This window comes from Bos indicus, chromosome 13 (assembly GCF_029378745.1).
Source record: "Bos indicus isolate NIAB-ARS_2022 breed Sahiwal x Tharparkar chromosome 13, NIAB-ARS_B.indTharparkar_mat_pri_1.0, whole genome shotgun sequence".
Classification (NCBI taxonomy): Eukaryota; Metazoa; Chordata; class Mammalia; order Artiodactyla; family Bovidae; genus Bos; species Bos indicus.
In genome coordinates this window covers 12,223,232-12,241,430 of record NC_091772.1, presented here as the reverse complement: position 1 = coordinate 12,241,430, position 18,199 = coordinate 12,223,232, and the positions used below count along the sequence as shown (strand labels likewise).

Below are 18,199 nucleotides of genomic sequence, written 5' to 3'. Positions count from 1 at the left end.
GTCCATGGGGATTTTCCAGGCAAAAATGCTGGAGTGGGTTGCAGTTTCCTCCTCCAGGGGATCTTCCCAACTCAGGGATGGAACCTGTGTCTCCTGCACTGTAGGCAGATTCTTTATCACTAAGCTACCCCTATTGTAAAAACACCCTGCTTTTATAATCACTCTACCTGTTGGGCAGTGTCCTTGAATTTGCAAAGGTCTTTTATTGAAGAAAGCTACAGATGGGGGAGCAGGAACCACATCCTTCTGCAGGTTTTCTGGAAGCCTCAGTTTCTTCTTCTGAAAATGGAATATAAAATGTCATCTAGTTAATGAATTGGTATCTGAAAAATATTTCGAGATTGAGGTATAAAAACTGCTATAGGACCAGAGCTGTAGATGTAGCTTAAGCTGCAGAAGTAGTCTTATATGTAACTTGAATATTCTTAATGCACCAGAGGAACTTACAATTTAAGTACATCTTTTAGTAAAATGCACTTATGAAAGGAAAAATTATGTGGCCCTCTTCGAATGTCTCAGACATTTGGAATTTCTTAACAGGACACTTTAATACAATATGAGTCAAAGTGGCTTGTTATCTGTCATGCTCTCTGCTGATCAAATCAGACGACCTTACCAGTATATTGCGTTTGGCTCTAGAGTCAGACCTCAATTGCTTCAACAATTCAATTTATGAATCTAGGCAGGCCTGTTCCTCTTCAGAGTTCATCAGCATATCATCCCAGAAGATGAAGGGAAGGGAAAGCCAATGAAAATTAAATAAGTTAATTTTTCTGTATTTTAGTAAATGTGGGAAATGAGCTGATGGAAGACAAAACTCAAAACCTATCACAGAGATGTTTGTGTTATCAATTACCCCTGTTACTCTCAAACAGCTGTTGGAAAATGGGGATGTCTAGATTCCCTGTTGGGAGTAATTATTCTCCTACCGTAATACAGGTGTTGCAGGGTGGACCATCTGTCCTGCCCAGGTTGGGGTGGGTGGTCAGTAGGAAGGAGACTGCATCTTCTCTCTGACCAGCTGTGCCCCTCACCTACAGGGTCTTGAGTCTATCTCTGTGACCCCTGTCAGCCTGGCTAAGGGATTCCAAATAAAACCAAAGGAAGATGTGATGATGGCCAAAACAATGAAGTCTGGGCACATGACCTGTAGCCTTACCTCCCTGTAGCTTCTGTGGTTTTGCCTGAATGAAGACTTTGTGTTGGCGGAGATGCTGCTTTAAGTGCATTGTCCTTACTCGTGGAATTTCTTTGATTTCTTTGATTTATGAAAGCACAGACTCTTTTCACAGGTCTAGAGTAGTACTTTGTACTTGGCATTCAGTAATTGTGGAATGCTTTGGGAAAATGTTTTGGTGCATTCCATCGAAATAATGTATTTTTATGTAGTTCTCAACCTTTAGCTGAAACACAATTTCTATTTTTTGCCATCCCCATAGCCTTCCCATAGTATTTCCTCAGCTGATTCCACTCAGATGAATATTTAATAAGATGAGATTTCTATATTTCTGATGAGATTTCCACATTTCTAATGTCTATGACTATTCCTGAAACTCTTATTTAAAAAGTTTATATTTCCCCCCAACAGTAATTTAATAACCTTGAAAATAGTCAACAGTATGAGCACAAATCCCTTAATTGGCTTTACAGGGAGAAAATACATGGAAAAAGTACTGCTGTACCCAGTCAACACAGACCCAGGAACAGCAGCTCTAGTGAAAAGCAGAGAGCAGTGGGTTAGAATGGCCACTTAGGCACTTACTACTCGAATGAGATCGAACAAGTCACCGAGCACTTCTGAGCCTCAGTTTCCTCAGAATGGGAATAACCACATTTTCTAAAAAAGATTAAATGTGAGTGAATGAGTTTTGTTAACCATGAAATGGTATAAGGATGTAAGGGTTATTATTATTTACACTCCTGAAATGTGAGCAAGAGAGGCTCCAGACCATTTTTTTTTTTGGGGGTCTTGCCACACGGCTTGCAGGATCTTAGCTCCCTGGGTCCCCTGGTAGTTGAAACTCAGAGTTCTAACCACTGAACCACCAAAGAATTCCCTCCAGGTCTTTTAAAGTGCTTAAGAAAGAAGGTCAGGATCTGAGAGATGATGAGCTCAAAAGACAAGGGCCAAACATTTGGCATGATAAACACACGTTGCTGGTCCTATGAGGATGCTAGCTTGTATGAAGAACAGACACTTCGTGCCCCAGGTCAATTCTTGTTCATGGAGATTCTATAATCTAAGCATCTCCCTGGCCTCCAACTTCCTGAGGTCACTGTTTCACTTAATATCAAAATGAAATGCAGTCACAACAGCTGAATCTAGAACCTTCTTGTCTTTTTCTCTAAAATACCTGAGAGCACAGGGGTTTTCCTTCTCCCGCACACCATCACCAATTTCCCTGCTGTCCTCTGACACCACTACTCCCAGCCCCGCTTTAGCCATCCTTGCTGTCCTGAAATCATGGACTGTGACCCCTTCTGTTCCCCTAAAGCACTGCCAGTGTTACACAGCTTGGGAGCAGCAGAGAGAATTACCACACGATGTGCAAACACTTCAAATTCAATGTTGGATGTCGCTGCCCTGAGTTCCATCACCTCCCACATAGAGAATGTCTACATACGCATCTCTCCACATCTCCCTGGTTTTCTCCCATGTTTCTAGCTAGCCCTCCCCAACCCTATTCCTCTAGATTCTTCCATTTCTTTCTTCAAGACCTCTACTCCCTTCGTGAGATACCAGTGAATTACTCCTGTTTCTGTATCATGCAGAATGATTTAACTTTTTTGTTGCTGTTGTTCTATACTTCTCCCAACTCAAGCATGCTAAGGAGAGAGCCTCACCTTTCACAACCTAGTAGGGATAACAGATGAATGAATGAATTTGAGTTTAATGAGATGCCCGACAGACAACTCAAAACATGACTCCTGACTACACAGAGGAGGTACCAGCTTGTTCAACAAAGTGGATAATGCCCAGAGGTAGAGATTGTTCAGGTCATGGTCTCAGAAATCATATTTAAGGCCAGGGTGATGAATGTCTTTGCCCAAGGAGGACAGAGTGAACTCTGCTACAGACTCAACTCTGGGAAAAAATACTTCTATTTAATGGATGGTCCAAGCTGCTAGATGCCTGTAAGCTGGGATAAAAACTCAGAAAAGACAGGTTCCAAACAGTCATGGCAACAGAATCTGGACAGCCAGGGTTTTGGAAGCAAATGGAGGTGAAATGGAAAAGGCAGTAAATATGTGTGGGCTGCTGCATTCTTACATGAATCATTGTCAAAGCTAGTAAGCATTTTAAGAAAAAGAACTGTATGCCTGTAACTGGTTTACAGAAGATTCTCACCGTGTTAGGGTGTGAGCATGGAATGGTTCCACTGCTGTCAGCATCCGCCCCCGGCTGCTCTCCGCTGAGTTCCCATTTCCCAGAGTAGCAGGACATCAGTGATCAGATTGGCCAGGTTTTAAAAGTTGCCTAATGTTTTTGATTATTAGACCAGTCTCATTTTTGTATTTAAGATTCAATTCTAATTATTAAACAATGGGGACAACAAAGAAAATAGCAGGTGTTGATGAAGATGTGGAGAAACTGGAACTCTCAGACAGGCAACGCTGGTCAGACTCTACAGTGGTGCAGACACTGTGCAAGACAGTGTAGTGGATCCTGGAAAAAGTAAACATGCACACACCATGCCATTCAGAAATTCCACTCCTGGGTGTACACCCCGAACCATTGAAAGTGGGAGAGTTTTGTGCACCCAAGTTCACTGCAGCATTATTCACAATAGCCAAAATGTGAAAACAATCTAAGCGTCCATCCACGGAAGTGAAGTGAAAGCCTTCAGTCGTGTCCGACTCTTTGCGGCCCCAGGGACTGTGGCCTGCCAGGCTCCTCTATGCATGGGATTTTCTAGGCAAGAATACTAGAGTGGGTTGCCATTCCCTTCTCCAGGGGATCTTCCTGACCCAAGGATCAAACCCAGGTCTCCCGCATTGCAGACGGATTCTTTACCATCTGAGTCACTAGGGAAGTCCCTAGAAGAATGTCCCACAGAAGGATGGATTAAAAAAAAGTGTAGTCTATACTTAATGTAGGGCTTCTCAGGTGTCAACAGTGGTAAAGTATTCTCCTGCCAATGCTGGAGACTCAGGTTTGATCCCTGAGTCAGGAAGATGCCCTGGAGAAGGAAATGGCACCAAGCAATCTTGCCTGGGAAATTCCACGGACAGAGGAGCCTGGCGGGCTTCAGCCCATAGCGTCGAAAAGAGTCAGACACATACATACAATGGATTATTACTGAACTAAAGAGGAAGGAAATTCTAATTCATGCTATGACATGGATGAACTTGAAAATGTGCTAAGTGAGAGAAGCCAGACACGAAAAGACAGGTACTGTGTGATTTCATTTATGTGAGGTCCCTAGAGTCATCAAAATCATAGAGGCAGCAAGCAGAGTGTCGGGTGCCTGGGGTGCGGGCTGGGGAATGAGAGTGAAAGATTAATGGGGACAGAGGTTCCGTCTGGGATGATGGAAAAGTCCTGCGGACGGATAACAGTGATGGTTGCACAGCATTGTGTGTGTACTTAATGGCACTGAACTGTACACTTACAATGGTCAAAACAGTAAATTTTATGTATGTTTTACCACAATGTTTAAAAATATTTTTTAAAAGATTCAGTCCTAGGCATTCCATCTGAAATTCAATTGCTGGCCCATTGCCCCCTTCCCCCACCAGCAGCTTGCTGGTTCTGTCTCTTGGGTAACATGCATTCTCTCTTATGGAGCCCCAGGAACTGAGGGGTCCCCTTCATACACCTGGACGGATTTGAAGAGTGGGGTGGTTAGAGCTCCCCATCTTCCCTCCGGCCTACTGTTCTTGCAGCCCTTCAACCTCGATGGAAGGGACCACCCTGAAATCCCCACCCGGGCAGGTAACAAGCCTCTCAAGGTTGCTCCCATACTTTAGAGGAGAGGACGCACTGTGCCTTGATCCTGGGCTCCTAGGATGTTTGCTGAGACCTTCTTACCCTGCTAAGCGTCTTGTGACCTGCGGACAGCTGCAGGGTCACCCTAGCAAGAGCCCAGTTTCCCTGTTTTGCTGTACTCCAGTCTTTACAAGTGATTGTCTTAAGACTCCCCCCAGACTTGGCTTTGGGGATCAAAGGCACCTCATCCCTCATCCTCTGTGCAGGCAGAATTCTAAACTGGCCCCCAAGATTCCAGCCTCTTGAAGCATGAGTAGAGTCTGTAGATATGCTGGGGTGTCACCTCTGTGATTATGCCACATTTTATGGCAAAAGGGATTCTGTGGATGTAAATTCCCTCATCAGTTGACTTGGAGAGGATTAGAAAGGAGATGGTCTGGGGAGGACAGAAAGGGAATATATTCCACCCCCGCCTCCAGTCCCCTACGGGGGACAGGGACCAGCTTCCCACTGTGAATACTAACTGCACCTCCACAAAGCTTAGGACCCGCACGCCTCTTGGATTGGAAATGGGGTTGAGGGTGTGGGTGTCAGAAGGGCCGGTTCAGAAGCGTCAACTGTCAGTAAGTCCTGAGGAGGGGCTTAGTTCCTAGTGACTTCTTCAACTGGGAGTGTAAGAGATAATAAGTATTTTGACTCTCAGGGCAATTTTAGGACAACAGGGGGGAAAATCTCACCTTTTATCACACAGTGAATGGGAACATCTTTTCCTATTGTGACTCTCTGTAGAGAATACTTTAAATCCTATTTAACAATCTAGAAATTGAAGTAAAGTATTTTTAAGCTTATCAAAGAATTGCCAGTTTGATTTTATCATCCTTTCCTCCACCAATATTGCCACTTGGGAATACAATTGAGACCCAGTGTCTGAGCGCCTGGTCACATCCAGATGATCCTGAAGGAATCGAGTTACTGAGTCTGTAAAGCTGGGGACAGACCTGGACTCCACTGTCCGACTAAGGGGTCAACGACCCTCCTTGGTGATTCCTCTCATTCTCTGACTGTAACACTAGGCGCATCTTGCTCCCTTGAAATCAGAGAATCAACATCCTTAAGTTAAGGGTCACTTCAAAGAAGAAGTTATGGCTTGGTCACAGTGGAATTGTATAAAAACATGTCAGCCCTCAAACCTAGGAACTGGGTGCAATGAAATCCTTACACTGAAATTGTTTTAGGAGAATTCAACTTAGCAGAAGGTAACACAAGCTACAAATGTTAAGTATTCCAATGCACGGTACTCATCTCTCCTTCCAAATGTCCCTGACACAAACAGGACTGGGTCTCACTGGGTCCTGGCTCAGAGACCCACCCAAGGCCAGTTTCAGCCACATTCAAATCTCCTGAGAATAAGGCTCACTCCAAAAGCATTCCTGAGGAGTGGAGGCGTTAGTGAAGTTTGAGGGGAGATGGAGAGGATTAAAAGACACTGCATAGGAAACTTCTATAATGCTCTCCTATCCCCCACCTCCCCAGCCACCCATGGGTTCCTGGAGTCATTTCCAAAACCCTGTTGGCTTTGCATACTCCATCTGCAAACCGAAAGCTAGCCAGATAACAGGAGAAGCAAACAAAGTTGTTTGGCCAAATTTAGACCAACCATGATTCCTCAGGCTTATCTAGGGGGGAGGATGCCATTCACCTTACCGTTGTTTTATTTACAGAATCACTCCTACTCTATTTGGGGATTAATAGACAGATGGTGACCAACTAGTTTATCATTGGAGTCTCGTCTGTATCCCCCAAACCCTCCTGGATCATAAATTTTCCTTGGACAGGGAACTCATCCATACTGCTCACTGTTGCACCTCCTTCATAACACTTGGCACATACGAAACCACAAAGTATTTTTGGATGAAGAATGAATGGGCTCCATACATCCTCTCTTCCTGTTTGGACCTCGGTCACTTGGCGGGTCCTGAAGCTCGAATGAACGGTACTTCTTCACCATGAATCTTTTTAGAACCTTGCTTCTCTATCAGACTTTTTTTGAATTTAGATGTAATTTATTTACCATTTTCTTCCATATTTGTTTCTTCCACATGCATTTCTCCTTCAGAATACTGACCTGGAAAACGAACAAGGTAGTACATGATCTATTTGCTTTCAGGAAGTATGGGACCACTTTATTATCATCTTTTAAAGTTTTTCTTGAAATCATCACCAAAAGCCCTCCAGGTTGTAATTTCCTTGTTGGTAGAATAGTTTCTTTTTATAAATCAAGAAATTTCACTAGCAAGTCATCCTTGAAGTACATCAATCTCCTTCTATTCCTTCCTTCTATCATCTACCAAATATTTACTGAATGTTTGATATAAGCCAGGCTCTGTGCTATGCACATTGGCATTTATTGTCTCAAAAAGATGTGTATGCCTATATTGATTTATAAAAGTCATGTAGAACCAGAACAGAAAATTTGGGACATATACAATACTAAAAATAAGAATGACATGAATACCGCCAGAAAGAACGTCATCCTTTTGATATATTCACTCAGTTTTTTAATATATACATGCACTTTCCATAGCTGAAACAGTAATTTACACACAACTTTGTAAAGTTCTTTTTTCCCCTTTAGGTATTTTCTTGTGTTCATGAAAAATACTTCATTTTTAAGAGCTGCATAGTTTAATAGTTTACTTAAGGAGCATGTGTGCATACTCGCAAAGAGTCAGACACGACTGAGACTTTCCCCTAATTTTTGACTTTTATGGTTATTTATAATTTTTTGACATTATGAAAAAGGAGACAGTGCACAAATTTTTGCACTCATCTCTGATTATTTCTATAGAATCCCTAGATATGGAATTATAAGGCCAGAGTATACAAATATTTTTCCAATAAAGTTATATCAACTTATGTCCAACCAATAGTATATAAAACTCTCCATTTCATTGCATTCCTGCCAGTACTAAATATTAGACTTAAATTTTTTTCTAATATAATAGATGTGAATATTGCTTACTATTTTATTTTTAAATTACTGGATAATCCAAGCACTTTAAAATATAATTACATGGGAATTCCCTGGTGATCTAGTGTCTAAGACTCCATGCCCTTATTGCTGAGGGCACAACTGTGATCCCTGTTTGGTGAACTAAGATCCCACAAGCCTCATGGTGTGGCCAAAATAAATAAATAAATAAATTTGAAAATTAAAAATATATAATGACATACACACTAATCATTTTTATTTCCTCTTTAAGACAATTTTTCCATTTAGTTATTAGAGTTTTCTTATCAATGTGTGTGTGCTCTTGTATTGAGGATGAAATGAATTGCCAGATTTGTTTTCTATAGTTTTGTAAGTTTATTTTCTTTTCAAATTTTGCTTACAATATTTTTAGTTAGTTATCAGAATTTTAAAACTCTCATGTAATATAGTCTACTGGTCATTTCCTTTATGATTTTTTCATTTCTTTTATTCCCTCATCTTGAGGTTACGTAAATATTTGCCTAAATTTCCTAGTTTTAAAGTTCTTTAATGTAGCTTAAATTTCTTTTAACACATAATGAAAGGTATGAGCTCAACTTGATTTTTTTTCAAATTACTAGTTTTCTTAAGTCCATTTATTGAGAATCTGTCCCTTTTTTATTTATTTTAGATGACTCCATCACATATTAAAATCTACACTATATTGACTTTTTTACTATCTTGACCCAGTGTCTTTTTCTGGGTTATCTACTCCATTTTATTATCTATATCGTTCAATATATATTAACATTCTATTTCTATATGCTAACATTCACTTTATTATTTATACTATGTTTAACTAACAAATGGGGAAATTTCCTGTATTTTTCTTCACTTTCATTATTTTCTTAACATTTTTAATCTGCTACTTGTTAAAGTAAACTTTAAAATAATTTTGTTTTAGCCTCCTAAAGTAGGTTTAATAGCTTCATCATATAAGTAAGAAACTGAGCCTCAAAAGGAATATATAGTTCAAGTTTACACATATTCTAAATGGAAGAGGCATAAATCAAACATATGTCTTTTGAAGAATTCCCTGGTGGTCCAGTTGTTAGGATTTGGTGTTCCCACTGCCAGGCCCGAGTTCAATCCTGGTAGGAGAAATATGATCCTTGCAAGCCGCACGGTGCGGCCAAAAAAAGAAAAAAAGGAGAGAGAGAGAGGGAGAATCATGTCTTTTGATATCTCCCCTTTTAGCTCTAAAATACTATAATTTTTTAGTAAAGAAAACTCTTGAAATTTATTTTCTGTTCTTTCCCATTTCCGGTCTACCTCCCTCTAGTGGTCATTACAGATATTGCAGTTTCTCAAGCCAATTTACACAGTTCTTATTTTAATACAAGAAAAATCATTAGCTTACATTTTAAAAGTTTACTTAAAAGTTTTTAACTTACACAAAGGTAATAAGAATAATCGTCTAATATTTGGGGCCGTGTATCACTGGTATTTTCTTAGCAAAGACCAGCCTCAAAAGAATTCAGTAAAAAGTCAAGTGAACAGAAAGCAAAGTTTTGTCAGTATCATGGACTTTAAAGTAGTAAAAATTGCAGGTCCACAACCCTCCAGATGTTTCTTTGCTCTTTTCTCCATTGATGTTACCCAAGTACTTTTAAATACAAAAAAAAAAAAAAAAAAAAGTACTTTTAAGAAGAGCAATCTTTAAATTCCCCCCCTAACCTATTTTTTGCTTTTTACTTCACTTTGCATCCTTTCTCACCATCTAACGCCTTTGGGTATGTTCAGTTGGCCCAGAGGTATGTGGACAGGAGTACAGAGGACTCAGGTACTCACGCTGGGCCCTGGCCAGTTCTGCACCAGCCCCAAAGAAGGGCAGCCAGCTTGAAATTCCCACAAGGCTCGGGTCCCAGTTAGCAGGGCTGGCTTCATCCCCTACTGCCTTGGTTGTAACCTCAGTCTCATTTCTCCCTTTTCATTTCTCCCATTTTCATTTCTTGTTCCCTTCCCACCTTTTTTTGTTTGCCTTTTTCTTTTTCCTTTCTTCCTTCCTAATCCCATCATCCTTCAATTTCTTCCTCCTTATATTTCCTCTTCACCTGGAAGAAGATACCATGTAAAATTTAATTTGTATGCACAACATAATGTGTACTTTATAATAACTAAGTTAAGCATATGCATATGCATCATAAAAGTTTAACCAAGCTAAGAAAAACAACAACCAGTAAAGAGGAAAAGAAAAATTCTGGGAAGCACTAATCATAATGTCTTTTTAAAATCTGAATTTATGAAAGATAGAGGTTGCCTATATTACCTCCCACCCGTGGCTATTTAATTTTTTTTTTTTTACTAAGCCAATTCATGATAAATACATTAATGTTTAACAAATGGTACAAAAGAGGACATAAAAAGAACATGGACAGAAAGCTTAGGTGCATTATTTAAGGAGGATTAAGGATTTAAGTCTCTTCTGGATTTGGTTCAGAAAGAGGGGGTAATAATACTTGCCTAATTAAGTAGTAAGTGGTGTAGATTAAAGTGTTTGTAAACATTAATTAAAGACGCAGGGAGTTAGATGAGGCCAATGTGTTATTAGTGAAAAAGTTTTCTTCCCTTTAATCAGATGCCTCCTTCTGGGAAGGGCAAAGAAATGATATCAGGACTAAGGAATTAAGGCTCAGCCCTAAGTGTCGCCAGCGACTCAGTCATCCTTTGCCATCAACCACTTCCTTCCTTAGCTTTCTGTAAAATGGGGATAAGTACAAAGTACTCTGCAATACGAGTTTTTATCATATCTGCCATTTGAGTATATATCAAACCCTGCAATTAATAAAACCCCACAACTCTTGCTTTCTCCCTTCTTACAGAGTTGTCCCACCCCATTAACTTCCACCAACATTAATTTCACTTCCACCAACTTACAAAAGCTTTCCACAACCAGCTAATAACCTCAGTGGACATTTCCACGGTGATTAAGGAGAAACGGGACCGCGCAATAGGGTCAAAACCTCTTGGACGCGTTTCTTCGCCTCTCTGAACCTCCGTTTTCCTCCTCTGTAAAATGGGGATGAGAAATCAGGCAGCTGTTCTAAGGATTTAATGAAATTATGTGTGTCTATTAAAAGCCTTGTTGGAGGCTAATAAGAATTTGATTCGTGATAGTTACTATCGCTAAATATAAAATAACCTCTTAAAGCTGACTATAGGAGGAGGAAAAAAATGGTCCGTTTCATTCAGACTTTCAAATGCAAATCCCTATGTTTCCCTGTGTAATTCAGAGATGGGGCTAGGGGTTCACTCAGATCGGACCAATTCAAACCTGGCACCGACACCAACGACCTCTGAGGGAGGCGGCAGCCTGGCAGCACCGGCGCGGGGACTGGTCCCTTTAAATGTCCCGGGCACGCGCCCTGTGAGTTTGGAGAGCGGGACAGCCAAGACCCCGGTGGGAGCGCGTACGAGCACGCGTGGCGGCGCGGCGCAGAGCGCGCAGCCGGGTGTGCGCGGAAGCGAGCGCCCTGCCGGGAGCGCGCGGCAGAGGGCGCGCAAGAGCGCGCGCGCGGCGGGGCGGCCGGGGATGGTCCGCGAGGTGCGCGCGAGCAGACGGGCGAGCGGGTGGCGCGGGCGCTCGGCTCCCGGTCCGCCGTCAGGGTGGGCTCCTGCGGTCCCCGGGGAGGGCGCTCCTGCCAGGTGAGTGCGGACTTCTTTATCCGGGACAGGGTGGGAGAGCGGGAGGGCGCCCTGGCAGCGGATCCCTTCGCCCCGCACGACGGTGAACCCGGCGGCGTTTGGAGCCGATCGCTGGAAGTTGGGGTTCGGGTGGGGCCCCAAGGGGAAGGGCGACCCCCTTTCCTAGTGAGCCAGCGGCTTGCTCTTCCCGCGGGTCGCTGCCGGTGCGGTCCTGGTAGGGATCTCTTTTAAAGCGCGTTCTTCGGTTCTTTCGCATCTCGTCCCTTGGAAGTTTGGAAAGACTCTGGCGCCATCCGAGGGGCTGTCGTCGGCCCAGTGGCCTCTCACCCAGGAAATTCGGGACCTCCCTCGGGATCCTGGGAGTAGGCGTGCGCCCGGCTCGGGGTCGGTGGGGAGGACGCGTGGTTTTCTGACTCCGAGGCTATCCTGCCGGGGGTTGCACGGTGGTCAATGGCACGTTTCTTGCTTTGCTCGCAGAGCGGTCCGGGGTTGTCCCAACACTCCTGCCCTGGCCCCACTGCCCTCCTCGGAGGAGCCGCAGCGGCTGTGCAACTCCCGGGCACTGTGTCCCTTCCGCCGCAGGCAGGAGGGCGAGAGTCTCATATAGGCAGGAGGTGGCCGAAGCCACCTGTTAAACTTGGGTCCTGTGCAAAGTGACCAGTGGATTTCCGTCCCCACCCCCGCTCCCCAGCCCCTGACCCTCAACAGGTAACTGAGTCACGCGGGAAACGTGTAGGAACTGTCCCTGAGCTGGGGCGCGAGGGATTAAAAAAGAGAAGACTTTGTGGCTGATGTGGTGCAATTTAACAAAAGGCAATAAAACAAACTCCAGTATTTCTCCAAGGCTTTGAAAGTTTCCCAGTATTGTTTTACGGAGTCTAAATTTAAGCATCTAGCCTTTTTTTTTTTTTTAAACCGCAGGAACTAACCTCAGAAAACATTTAACTCTTTGCCAGGACCCACTTGGTGCAAAACGAACACTCACAGGAAAGGAAAATGATTTTGTGCCTTTCCCCCTGCTAAATACAGTAGAACATTCAGGTCTGTTGCTGGAGACTGTAGGAAGAAGGTTCCTCTGGCTCTAATTTTCATTGAGAACTACTTTTTTTTTTTAATCTGTATTTCTGGAAGTTATAGAAACACCAAATCAGATACAAATGTAAGGTCACAGAAGAACCTAAGTTTATTAAAGATGCTTTTCTTTAAGCACTACATTCTTACTGCTCTAGCATGCACTGAAAAAAGTCTGCCCTCAAAGCTCAGTGTCTGAATGTTAGATTGTTTTTCTAGGTGGAGGAGGTATTTTGGTTTATGAGACCAATGTGGAAATACAAACAAATGCCCTATTTACTTGGGATTGGGTGGGAAGGGTGGAAGTTGTCAAAAATCTCTCTTGCCAAACTTGACAGTATATGTATGGAATCTTGTGTATTTTCTTGCTCAGACCTGTAATGGCCATTTTTAAGGGACTGGGTATATGCCTTGGTAACAGCACTACAGAGGTTTTTTTACATGTGGGAGTTGGTGATGGACAGGGAGGCCTGGCTTGCTGCGATTCATGGGGTCGCAAAGAGTCGGACATGATTGAGCGACCGAACTGAACTGAACTGAACTGAAGATATTGGATGCCGATAATTTAAAAGTAACCCATTTTCTCTTTTAGTAGAAATCAGAAAGCCAAAATCAGATTATTTAGAGAAGTCTGGAAAGGAGAAAGATGATTTTAAGAAAATATGAGGGCGTTTGGCTCCACGTTGACTCTCTTTGAGGCCGTGGGCAGGATTTGCCTGTTTTAGTGCAGGCCCTGGGCATTCATGGGGCTTCCCTGGTGGCTCAGAGGGTAAAGAATCTGTGCCTGCAATGCAGGAGACCCGGGTTTGATCCCTGGGTTGGGAAGATACCCTGGAGAAGCGAACGGCTGCCCACTCCAGTATTCTTGCCTGGGAAATCCCATGGACAGAGGAGCCTGGCAGGCTACAGTCCATAGAGTCTCAGAGTCACGACTGAGCGACTAACACACTGGGTGATCATAAATTAATTCAGCAATATTTGCAAGCTTGTCTGACCACTTCCAATGTGCTGAGCGCTGAACTAGTCATGGGACACACCAGCACACCTAGATAACTGCCACTCGACCCGAACTGATTAAACCAGATCGAGTAAAGCCTTCATTGGAAGCTGAAGCTACACCTGGCCCTGGTTCCAAAGCTCTCAGACACCTTAGGAGCCTGTGGTTGGCACCCTCTGCTGATTGTCAAGATCATCTCAAATAACTCCAAGAGATAGAGCTGAGCCTTGAAGCCTGGGGGAGAGAGGAGAAAGGCTTGGTGGAGCAGAGCTGAGAACAGGGCATCCTCTGGAACAAAAGTTCAAGTGCATCGGCTGCCACTGGTACCAGGACATCCTAGGAGCATCCCAGAACCTGCGCCTTCGCTGGTAGAGGGTGGCTTTTCCTTTCAGCTTCCACTGCCCTCTCTGTGCAGTGTTGGTGGCTTCACTGCTGCCTGCATGTTCTCAGGACGACGGGCTGGGCAGCTCTACCCCTGGGGCCCTGCAGCCTTCCTCTCTTGAATCTGAGTGGGTTCAGCTTCTGTTCACGTTAGCACAGGGGCGTCAGGACCGTGCAGTCCCCATAGCAGCCTCTGTAGAGAACCACCCCGAAGCTTCACTTCTCAGCAATGCTGTTGGCCCCCTCCCAAACCTGCAGCATTAATCTTGAATCGTGTTTTGAGGAAGTAGGTGCTAGGTTTATGGTAAAGAAATGTGCAGGGCAGAACATGCTGCCTTACTGAATAGCGATGTGATTGTTCCATACAAACTTGTATTTTCAGACTGGATGTTTCCAAATACCTACCACTCAAGACTTGGTTCTCTCTCTCTCTTTGATAGTGAAAACCATAGAACAGTGAATTATCATTTTAGAGTGTACAGATCAATGACATTAAGTACATTCACATTATATGTGTTTGAGAAACATGTTTTCTTTCATTTTGTTCTGTGGAGGTCTACAGATATCCGTTCAATGAACTTTATTGAAATCCTATTTTTTTGTTGTTGCTTTTTTCTTTGTATATGTCTCTCTTCATATTAGTTAATACCTACAATTGTAATGACTGAATGCTGTGCTGTGTGCTGTGCTCAGTCACGTCTGACTCTGTGACCCCATGAACTGGAGCCTGCCAGGCTTCTCTGGCCATGGAATTTTCCAAACAAGAATACTGGAGCAGGTTGCCATTTCCTACTCCAGTAAATGAACTTTATTAATTTCATCATTTCTCACTAACTTTGTGTGTGCTTAACATGTCAATCGTTGAGAGAGGTGTATTGAAAGATCCCACTGTAATGGGGTCTTTGTTGATAGCTCCTTATATTTGAGCTAAAAAATATTCTGAGACTATATGTAAATACAACTTTCTATTTTAATTTCTAACTATGCATCTGTACATTTATATTGTTAGACATACACTGTCTAATAGGAATTGAATTTTTATTATCACATAGTTACTTTTATCATTAGTGAGGATTTTTGCCCTAAAGTCTATTTTGTCTGATATAATATAGAAAGAAAGAAAGTGAAGTTGCTTAGTTGTGTCCGACTCTTTGTGACTCTGAGGACTATAGCCCTCCAGGCTCCTCTGTCCATGGAATTTTCCAGGCAAGAATACTGGCGTGGGTTGCCATTTCCTACTCCAGGGGATCTTCCCCACCCAGGGATCGAACCTGGGTCTCTTGCGTCTTCTGCAATGACAGGCAGATTCTGTACTGCAGTATACTTGACATTCAATAAACTAGAGTACATCCACAATGTTTTGCAACCATCACCACTATCCAGTTCCAGAACTTTTTCATCACCGCAGAAGGAAAATCCATACCCGTTAAGCAGTCAGTCTCTACTTCCTCCCCTGTTCCAGCCCCTGGAAGCCACTAACCTGTTTCTGCCTCTGTGGATTTGCCTTTTGGAATATTTCATACCAGTTGACTTATACAATGTATATCTGGCTTCTTTTACTTACAGTGCTTTCAGGATTCATCCATTTGTAGCATGAATCATTACTTCATTCCTTTTTGTGGCTGAGTAATATTCCCCTGAATGGATATATCATAGTTTACTTATTCATTATCAGCGTATGGACATTTGGGTAGTTTCCACCTTTTGGTTTGTGAGTAGTGAAGTTACAAGGAACTTCCAAACTGTTTTCCACGGTAGCTGCACCATTGAACATTCCCGCTAGCAATGTTTGAGGATTCCAGTTTCTCCACATGCTCACCAACACTTGTTGTTTTCTGTGTTTTTGTTTTTACAGCCACCCCAGTGGTCATGAAGTGGTGTCTTTTTGTGGTGTTGATTTGCATTTCACTAATGACTAATAATGATGAGCATCTTTTCATGGACTTAGTGACCACTTCGAGATTTTCTTTGGAGAAAACTCTGTTCAAGGACTTGATTCTCCTTTGCATTAACTTTTCTATCACCAGCATCTTTCGAGTGAATAAGAGTAGGGTTTTTTTTTAATATATATTTATTTATCTATGTATTTATTTGGCTGTGTCAGTCTTAGTTGAAGCATACGGGCTCTCTAGTTGTGGTGCGTGGCCTTAGTTGCCCTGCGGTATATGGGATCTTAGTTCCCTGACCAGGGATCCAGCACAAGCTCCCAGAATCGGAAGGCAGATTCCTAACCACTGAACCACCAGGGAAGTCCCAAGAGTACTTACTTTTATAAGACTTGGTTTGTATAGTATGTTCCTTCTCAAACCCTCATTCTGTTGTTTGGCTTCTTTTTTTTTTTTTTTTTTTACGTTTTCTCTTTTCAGCTTCTGCTGCATCTCCCAGAAGCCTCGTTGTCTAGCTTTGAAATATTTAACATTCTACCTATTCTAGTTATCTGAAGGCCTGGTCTGTTCATTCAGCAATATTTGTAGGCTGTTGGGGCATCTGCCATGTTCTGGTCACTGAACTGTCCCTGGAGATACAAACCTGCCACTCCTCAGACGCTTCTGTTTTAGATGTTTGCAGATTATATTTTATTTTCCTTCCTTTTTCTCATTTGTTCCAAAAACTGTTACAATTAATTTTTATTGGAGTACAGTTGCTCTACAACATTGCGTTAGTTTCTGCTGTAATTTTTTTTTTTAATCAATTAATAGTGCCTGGCACCGGGAAAAAGAACAGTACTTAACTCTCTCCACCAAAGGTTTCAGCACCAAATAGCTGTGTAACCGTCGGGTTCCCCACTTTACCTCTGTGGACCCCAGTTTCCTGGTCTGTGAGCCTGGGGGGAAGGACTAAGTGACTTCTCTGGTGCTCTCAGACCTTGAAACTGGAGATGATACACTCGGGCTTCACCATAGCTCTCCCCTACAAACCTAATTCTCTGAGTGTCTGTAAAATAGCTCTTTTTGTATAGCTCACTTCAAGGAATTGTCTTGTGTGGAAAGACAAAAGATGGCTCCGTTCCTGTATACTCAACAGGTGAGTTTGGTCAGTTGCTATTTTCCACAATGGCACATTTGACGTTTTCTGTGAAGATCCCCAGGGTTCGAAGCGCTTTCATGAACTCTCAAGTTCCTTCTGTGCTGGGCATACCTGGGAGTGCAGATAGATGTCAGTGAATATGGTCCCAGCCTTCGAGAAACTTGTGATCTAGTGAGAGTGATGCAGGTGTCAAGTGGGAGTCGATCTCAGAGGCCCATGCGTCTTTTGGAAGCAGAGGTCAGAGGTACCCTGACCTTTCAGGAGGTAATGTTGGAGCCAGGCCAACAAGGGCAGGACAGTGGGTTGTCCGAACGGTGAGCCATGGCTTTACTCATCATGCTGAAGAGTTCAGCCTTGAGTTTGGGGGCACAAACCATGGACGGGTCATGAGTGGCCGGGTTCTGCAGTGGAGGAGAGGTTTGTACGTACACTGAGGCAGTAACCTAAAGTTGAGCGGGGTGCCAAGGGTTGAGGAAGGGAGGCTAGAAAGATGAAGGAGATAAGATGGTACAGAGAAGGGGATGGTGCTGGAAACGTCTGATGTTGAGCAGAAGTTCTGGTGCAGAAAAAGTCTGAAAAGGCATTCCTCTAGAGTGGAAAGCTGAAGCCTAAATCCAGCTGTCTCTGACCTCGGTTTCCTCATGTGATTTGTCCCCCACACGCATCGAGAACCAGTGAATTTGTTGACTGAGCTCCTGCTGAGCTTCACTTCATCAATCAGGTTGTAAAGTGTGTGCAACGTGAATCTGTTGTGTATTTTTTTCCCTCCCTGTTCATTCTTACTGTGAATGAATGTTGTGATTTCAGAGGTATTGTCTGAGGAGAAACATTTATTAAAAAAAAAAAAAAAAAAAAAACCCAACAACTCATAGTTCCAACCAGGCATGTAAAAGATCATTTTACACCAGGGCTCCCACACGGAACTCTGAGGAGCCAGGAATTGTGGGCTCATTTTCCTTATAAGCCAGAGACCTGTTTTAAATCCCTTCCACACAATTTGCAGGACGAAGAGAGAGAGTAGCACTGTAACATACACACTACCACATGTAAAATAGACAGCCGGGCAGAATTTGCTCCGTGACTACCTGGAAGGGTGGGATGGGCCAGGAGGTGGGGA

At 43.1% G+C, this 18,199-nt stretch overlaps 1 protein-coding gene and 1 long non-coding RNA gene across 15 annotated transcripts in view; one reads left to right on the top strand and one right to left on the bottom strand.

Annotated features, from left to right (window-relative positions):
- LOC109567879 (uncharacterized) overlaps nucleotides 1-11,491 on the bottom strand; it is a 39,047-nt gene extending 27,556 nt beyond the window's left edge. Inside the window, exons 1-3 of one of the 14 annotated variants that reach the window (XR_011569985.1) lie at nucleotides 10,839-10,971; nucleotides 9,929-10,015; nucleotides 168-7,055 (exon numbers count right to left, since the gene is read on the bottom strand). This is a non-coding gene — a long non-coding RNA (uncharacterized lncRNA). Of the gene's footprint in view, nucleotides 1-167 lie in introns of all 14 variants that reach the window. The other 13 variants (XR_011569988.1, XR_011569992.1, XR_011569986.1 and 10 more) reach the window with 13 other exon arrangements.
- Nucleotides 11,475-18,199, top strand: part of PROSER2 (proline and serine rich 2) — a 40,865-nt gene continuing 34,140 nt past the window's right edge. Inside the window, exon 1 of the mRNA XM_019972913.2 lies at nucleotides 11,475-11,606. The gene's annotated coding sequence lies outside the window, so the exon portion shown is untranslated. The remainder of the gene's footprint in view (nucleotides 11,607-18,199) is intronic.